Source organism: Schistocerca nitens, chromosome 2 (assembly GCF_023898315.1).
Source record: "Schistocerca nitens isolate TAMUIC-IGC-003100 chromosome 2, iqSchNite1.1, whole genome shotgun sequence".
In the NCBI taxonomy this organism is placed as follows: domain Eukaryota; kingdom Metazoa; phylum Arthropoda; class Insecta; order Orthoptera; family Acrididae; genus Schistocerca; species Schistocerca nitens.
Genome location: NC_064615.1, coordinates 344,524,425 through 344,532,554, shown reverse-complemented (window position 1 = coordinate 344,532,554; position 8,130 = coordinate 344,524,425).

Genomic DNA, 8,130 nt, shown 5'->3' with positions numbered 1-8,130 from the left:
GAAAAAACGAAAAAAGTATTTTCACGTGTAAACACTTATCTCCTTATGTTTTTTCCCGACTGTGACAATTAATTTTACAATACTGAAGTTAGAACAATACCGTTCTTCTTTCTGTCGCCATACAATTACAACGACAATAGTTATGAGTAGTAACAATAAGTTATTTCCTTCATTTGAGCCTTAGTTCTTTTCCCTGTTGTAACCATTGGTTTGCAGGTGCACAAAAGTAATTCTTGAACATACATCGTACCTGAACCCGCCTGTTCGAGGCAACGGAGTAATGTTTAGTGGTAAACTCACGTCATGGACAAGTTCATCAAAAGATCGTCCTCTTTTTTTTCTAAATAGACATTCCTGAGGAGATTAAGTAGACAGCAACAAGCTGTAACGAGTTTATGACGTGTGTTAGGTTGTAGATTCACATTTGCGTAAAATACCCGAAATAACTGACACAAAAGTCCCAAAGCGTTTTCAGGACCTCGGCGCACTCCTGCCAATTTATAGTCGAAGGTAGCTTTTATCTTGCTGGGGAAACGAGTGAGTGTACGGCTTGGGAATATGATTTTGCAAGCGGCATGCCTCGTCTTCAACTACAACGAATAGCATCTTGATTTCAGTCAATGGAAGTTCTTCATATACTGGAAATACGTCTCCGTTCATAATCATTTTCCTTATTGCCGATTTATTAAATATGCCACTGTCTCCATCCTCCACAGATGAATCTTGGTCTATCACAACGAATTTACACTTCACATCAACGAACACCAAAAGGACTATCGAGATGCAGCCTTTGTAATTTCAGAAAAGAGAACCATTTTTACCAGAACGTATCCATATACACTCCTGGAAATTGAAATAAGAACACCGTGAATTCATTGTCCCAGGAAGGGGAAACTTTATTGACACATTCCTGGGGTCAGATACATCACATGATCACACTGACAGAACCACAGGCACATAGACACAGGCAACAGAGCATGCACAATGTCGGCACTAGTACAGTGTATATCCACCTTTCGCAGCAATGCAGGCTGCTATTCTCCCATGGAGACGATCGTAGAGATGCTGGATGTAGTCCTGTGGAACGGCTTGCCATGCCATTTTCACCTGGCACCTCAGTTGGACCAGCGTTCGTGCTGGACGTGCAGACCGCGTGAGACGACGCTTCATCCAGTCCCAAACATGCTCAATGGGGGACAGATCCGGAGATCTTGCTGGCCAGGGTAGTTGACTTACACCTTCTAGAGCACGTTGGGTGGCACGGGATACATGCGGACGTGCATTGTCCTGTTGGAACAGCAAGTTCCCTTGCCGGTCTAGGAATGGTAGAACGATGGGTTCGATGACGGTTTGGATGTACCGTGCACTATTCAGTGTCCCCTCGACGATCACCAGTGGTGTACGGCCAGTGTAGGAGATCGCTCCCCACACCATGATGCCGGGTGTTGGCCCTGTGTGCCTCGGTCGTATGCAGTCCTGATTGTGGCGCTCACCTGCACGGCGCCAAACACGCATACGACCATCATTGGCACCAAGGCAGAAGCGACTCTCATCGCTGAAGACGACACGTCTCCATTCGTCCCTCCATTCACGCCTGTCGCGACACCACTGGAGGCGGGCTGCACGATGTTGGGGCGTGAGCGGAAGACGGCCTAACGGTGTGCGGGACCGTAGCCCAGCTTCATGGAGACGGTTGCGAATGGTCCTCGCCGATACCCCAGGAGCAACAGTGTCCCTAATTTGCTGGGAAGTGGCGGTGCGGTCCCCTACGGCACTGCGTAGGATCCTACGGTCTTGGCGTGCATCCGTGCGTCGCTGCGGTCCGGTCCCAGGTCGACGGGCACGTGCACCTTCCGCCGACCACTGGCGACAACATCGATGTACTGCGGAGACCTCACGCCCCACGTGTTGAGCAATTCGGCGGTACGTCCACCCGGCCTCCCACATGCCCACTATACGCCCTCGCTCAAAGTCCGTCAACTGCACATACGGTTCACGTCCACGCTGTCGCGGCATGCTACCAGTGTTAAAGACTGCGATGGAGCTCCGTATGCCACGGCAAACTGGCTGACACTGACGGCGGCGGTGCACAAATGCTGCGCAGCTAGCGCCATTCGACGGCCAACACCGCGGTTCCTGGTGTGTCCGCTGAGCCGTGCGTGTGATCATTGCTTGTACAGCCCTCTCGCAGTGTCCGGAGCAAGTATGGTGGGTCTGACACACCGGTGTCAATGTGTTCTTTTTTCCATTTCCAGGAGTGTATGTTTCCCATCAGTGCCAGCACAACAGTTATGGAACCCCCAAAAGTGTAGAATTACTTTGTACTTTTCCAGAAATATTCTCGAGGTGGAGGCAGGAAGGTAGGTACCAAGTGTTTACACATAGCTTCTAATGTTTCACGAAGTATGATGCTCATGTAGCTTGGTGATATACGATAACCATACCCTAGCGATACGAAACTCTCTATCTAGAAAACGGTAACACAAGCCATAATTATTATTAATACATAAAACATAAATAATTAGTGTTTGCTAATTACTCAAATAAGAAAGAATCTTTCTGTTTTAGGTAACCAGTATACGAAGAGGTGGGAAGACGTCAGAGGTAATACTGTAAAACAGTTCGAAAAGACAATTGCAAACAGATTCTGCAGCATCGAATTCACCCAAAAACGAGCATTGGTTCAAATGGCTCTGAGCACTATGGGACTTAACATCTATGGTCATCAGTCCCCTAGAACTTAGAACTACTTAAACCTAACTAACCTAAGGACATCACACAACACCCAGCCATCACGAGGCAGAGAAAATCCCTGACCCCGCCGGGAATCGAACCCGGGAACCCGGGCGTGGGAAGCGAGAACGCTACCGCACGACCACGAGATGCGGGCAACGAGCATTGTTCAACACACTAAGATTTTTAGGGGTGTAGAAAGGGAGCGGTCTTCTTTTTGCAGTGCTCCGCTACAGGACCCAACAGCTGTTGAAGCACTGACATCTAATGAAGACGGACAAAATGCTGACGAAACATGGGGTAACATCCCTCAAGCAGTTACTTCCTCGTCCTCTAGTGGCACACCTACTGCCAACTCTTCCTTCTCAGTTCGCAGATCGAGGAAAACTAACTGGGATTTGCTCAACAAAAGGGGCAAACAACAGTTGGAATTGCTGCAGCGCTTGGCTGATAAGTAGGAGCCCCGATTCATAAGAAGCACCGCAGTGTCTATTAGGAAAATGCCACATCATCTAATTAATAAAGCGAACCCTGACATATTAAGATATGTTACGGGACTTGAATGTTCTCCGGTATCATCTCTTGTGCTACCAGCTGCCACCATCAGTCCTTCCAGCTCTTCTTCCTTTCCATCGCCGCACGAACGAACTTCACAATCATTAGATGTTTCGTCACTTGGAGACAATGGTTACACTTTCATCCCATTATAAATAATAATAATGGCGTGTGACAAGGGCCTCCCGTCGGGTAGACCGCTCACCTGGTGGAAGTCTTTCGATTTGACGCCACTTCGGCGACTTGCGCGTCCATGGGGATGAAATGATGATGATTAGAACAACACAACACCCAGTCCCTGAGCGGAGAAAATCTCCGACCCAGCCGGGAATCGAACCCGGGCCATTAATAAACGTGGAACCACAGGCAGGTGATACTGTTACTACTTTTCAAAATAATTACTAACAATAATAAGAACCCAATGTAAAGATAATGTAAGAATAAGCAACAAGCTGTACAAACACTGAGGCATTTTCATACACACTTACTGCCTTTATAGAATTTTATCTTATTTTGTAGAAATGCAAAATTACCTATTTCAAACCGATGTCGATGAATACATGTGTTTTTGTACAGCTACTTACTGTAAAGCCACTGGCATTTTTTCACCAGCTTCTATTGTAGTTTTCCTGCACTGGTAGCTGTTTCTCCAATATCTTCTTTCACCAGGCTTAAAACAACGTCGAACTGAGATGAATGAAGCCTAAAAAAAATTCTGAACCTGTCTTTACAGTTTCGCAAGTGGCCAGTTAACTAAGTTAACGTAAGATCTTGTAAGCATTACCGTAATTTCCTCTTCTTCTTCTTCCTCGTCCACAAAAAACAGAGAATTGTATTAGCATCTACGTTGAAAACTCGGTGCGTGTTCCTTTCACAGAGGCAACACGCTGGGTGGCGTGGCTGTTGCGGTGAGCAGTTGCAACGAAACGCACAGCCAGGGACAGTCGGCAATTATAGCTAGCAGCTAATACAGGCCGCTACGGCGGGCAGTCACAGCGAAATGGCGAATGCTGGGTTAGTCCCTAATCTCTGCCTCATAAAACGCATTACACACTTAAACTACGATCACACACAGAACAAAGTTTACACGATTCACAGCGGATGGCGCAAACGGCTTCACTCCATGAGGTTGACTGACGGCAGGAAGGGCATCCAGCCACATAGTTAAAGTGATATAAACCAGTGCCAAATCATAAAAGCAGCAGGCTCTGTACAATGACATGAATGCTAGGATATTCGTATGTACACTACTGACCATTAAAACTGCTACATCACGAAGATGACGTGCTACAGACGCGAAATTTAACCGACAGGTAGAAGATGCTGTGATATGCAAATGATTAGCTTTTCAGAGCATTCACACAAGGTTGGCGCCGGTGGCGACACCTACAAGGTGCTGACATGAGGAAAGTTTCCAACCGATTTCTCATATACAAACAGCAGTTGACCGGCGTTGCCTGGTGAAACGTTGTATGCCTCGTGTAAGGAGGAGAAATGCGTACCATCACGTTTCCGACTTTGATAAAGGTCGGATTGTAGCCTATCGCGATTGCGGTTTATCGTATGGCGACATTGCTGCTCGCGTTGGTCGAGATCCAATGGCTGTTAGCAGAATATGGAATCGGTGGGTTCAGGAGGCTAATACGGAACGCCGTGCTGGATCCCAACAGCTTCGTATCACTAGCAGTCGAGATGACAGGCATCTTATCCGCATGGCTGTAACGGATCGTGCAGCCACGTCTCGATCCCGGAGTCAACAGATAGGGATGTTTGCAAGACGACAACTATCTGCACGAACAGTTCGACGACGTTTGCAGCAGCTTGGACTATCAGCTCGGAGACCATGGCTGCGGTTACTCTTGACGTTGAATGGCAGACAGGAACGCCTGCGATGGTGTACTCAACGACGAACCTGGGTGCACGAATGGCAAAACGTAATTTTTTCGGGTGAAGCCAGGTTCTGTTTACAGCATCATGATGGTCGCATCTGTGTTTGGCGACATACCGGTGAATGCACATTGGAAGCGTGTATTCGTCATCGCCATCTACATCTACATCTACATCCATACTCCGCAAGCCACCTGACGGTGTGTGGCGGAGGGTACCCTGAGTACCATACTGACATATCACCCAGCGTGACGGTATGGGATGCCATTGGTTACACGTCTCTGTCACCTCTTGTTCGCATTGACGGCACTTTGAACAGTGGACGTTACATCTGAGATGTGTTACGACCTGTGGCTCTACTCTTCATTCTATCCCTGCGAAACCCTACATTTCAGCAGGATAATGCACGGCCGCATGTTGCAGGTCCTGTACGGGCCTTTCTGGATACAGAAAACGTTAGACTGCTGCCCTGGCCAGCACATTCTCGAGATCTCTCACGAACGTCTGGTCAATGGTGGCCGAGCAACTGGCTCGTCACAATACGCCAGTCACTACTCTTGATGAACTGTGGTATCTTGTTGAAGCTGCATGGGCAGCTGTACCTGTACACGCCATCCAAGCTCTCTTTGACTCAATGTCCAGGCGTATAAAGGCCGTTATTACGGCCAGAGGTGGTTGTTCTGGGTACTGATGTCTCAGGATCTATGCACCCAAACTGCGTGAAAATGTAATCACATGTCAGTTCTAGTATAATATATTTGTCCAATGAATACCCGTTTATCATCTGCATTTCTTCTTGGTGTAGCAACTTTAATGGCCAGTAGTGTAGAAAACTGGATAAGTTTTGTTGTTTTACGTTTTTTCTTCTTCGTCTTCTCCAAAGATTAAAGATAGTGTATTCGTGCAAAACTAATGATTTATCTTAGCAAACACATCATTTGCTATTGTTTCTCCTGATGCTTCTTTAGTGAGCTTCCCAACATAATTTATAATTTGTAAAAGAGGAATGCCGCTGCTTCTCCATTATAATACAATTGTAGATGATTGATAGACGATTAGGATGGTAGCTGACCATTATCAAACACTGCAGAATCAGGGGCAGTGTAAGATAGCGTGCGGGGGTATTGCACCAATGAATTGGGGTGCCCGTTGTTGTCGTGTTCAGTCCGAAGACTTCTTTGATGCAGCTCTTTACACTAGTCTCCCCTGCGCAAGTCTCATCAGCTCTACATAACTGCTGCACTCTGCATTCATTCGAACCCGCTTACTGGTCGACTCTCGGTCTCCCTCTACAATTGTTACCTGCCCCCTCCCCCCCTCCTCCCCTCCAACACAAACCTTCTTCCCTTACTAACGCGACAAATCTTCGATGCTTCTAGGGTCTATTAACTGATATCTCCTGTTTGTCAAATTGTGGTATAAATGTCTTTTCTCCCCAATTATAGTCAGTATCACCTGATTAGTTCAGGTATTGGTGAAGTATGAAGTCTTTATTCAACAATATGTACTCATATTTTTTGAAACAGAATTTTTCTTCCGTATTTCACTTCCATGTGAGAATAACGACGAACAAAATTTTATTTCACTTATTTAACAACTAACTTATGTTATGAACCTTGACTTTTTAACTATTCTGTGGTTAACGTTACTCTAGGTACTAATAAGTACTAGTAGCTCAATGGCCGAGTGCAAGTCTTTCAATGGAACGCCACTTTTGCGACTTGTGTGTCCCTAATCCACCCCACTTACCCAATTGGGCTGGTGGACCGTCGTCCTTGGCGACTCTTCACATCATTGAGAGATGAAAGCTGGATTAAAGGCGGCCTGGAAATTCCCGTTGTCCGACTGGGTTCGATCCCGCAACATTTCGGTTTCTAGGCACACACTTTACCACTGGTTCACCCCCTCTGACACTCGAGGTACTAAAACTACTAGTCACAGGTGACCCTTATAGGCTCCCTTTACCTAGCAAGGAGAAAACGTAAAACTGAAATAATGTTCTACGACCTCAACCTAGTTACGCTGTATATACACTGTAAGTTAACCAGTGTTACACACGAGTATTTTTACCATCTCTCGAATTACCTGCAAATAGAAATGACCGTAGCCCGCCGTTGCAGCTGCTGGGTTGTGATGACTGCCCCAAAACTGATTACAAATTATCACAGTTCACACTGAAAAGTAAAATGCTTCGCCTAATAAAATTTAGACCTTTCGATAGAACAAAATTTCGCGATACACTTTTATATTTCCGAGCTACTCTGTGAAATGTCGCGATATTTCGGTTGGGAAAACTGAATTTATGTTATGGTTAGTGGTGAAAGCTGGAAACCTAACATTGTAACAGGTGGCGGGAGAGACTGAGAACACGCATATCGTAATGGGTTAAAGACGAAAGTCTGCATGGATATTTTACGCAAACATGGTGTAAAACCACACTGTACCAAAACACAAAATTAGTGAAAGGAACGTACTCGTAAAATAGGATCGCAAAAACAGTTGTACGTGAACTACATTATCACTAGCCTCAATTTAAGTGAGTAGCTGTCAGACTTTGGGAATAACATGCTTATCCGTCTCTTTCTCTAATCGGCCTACATCGTTTGGTGGAAAGGTGCACCAACAACGATTTTAAGGCGAGCTTTGTTAACAACATAAAGCAAAAGATCTGTCTAGGCAATACGTGATGTGGCGCCAGTTCGCTCAAATCAGCACAAGTTCACAGTGATTACCGCAGACTATACTTGAGTAGAATGCATAAATAAAACTATTAAACCTTTGAAATATGTAAAACGTAGTTCAGTAAAATATAATTACTTCGAGCGTGTTCTTTTAAAATTGGAAATACACCAAATTTTATGTCAATGATCTATTATTTCTAGTGTTTTAAAAAACTGGACCATCATGTCCACTTCAGTGATATTGGTTTAGTTTCAAACCTGCTAATGTTTCTAT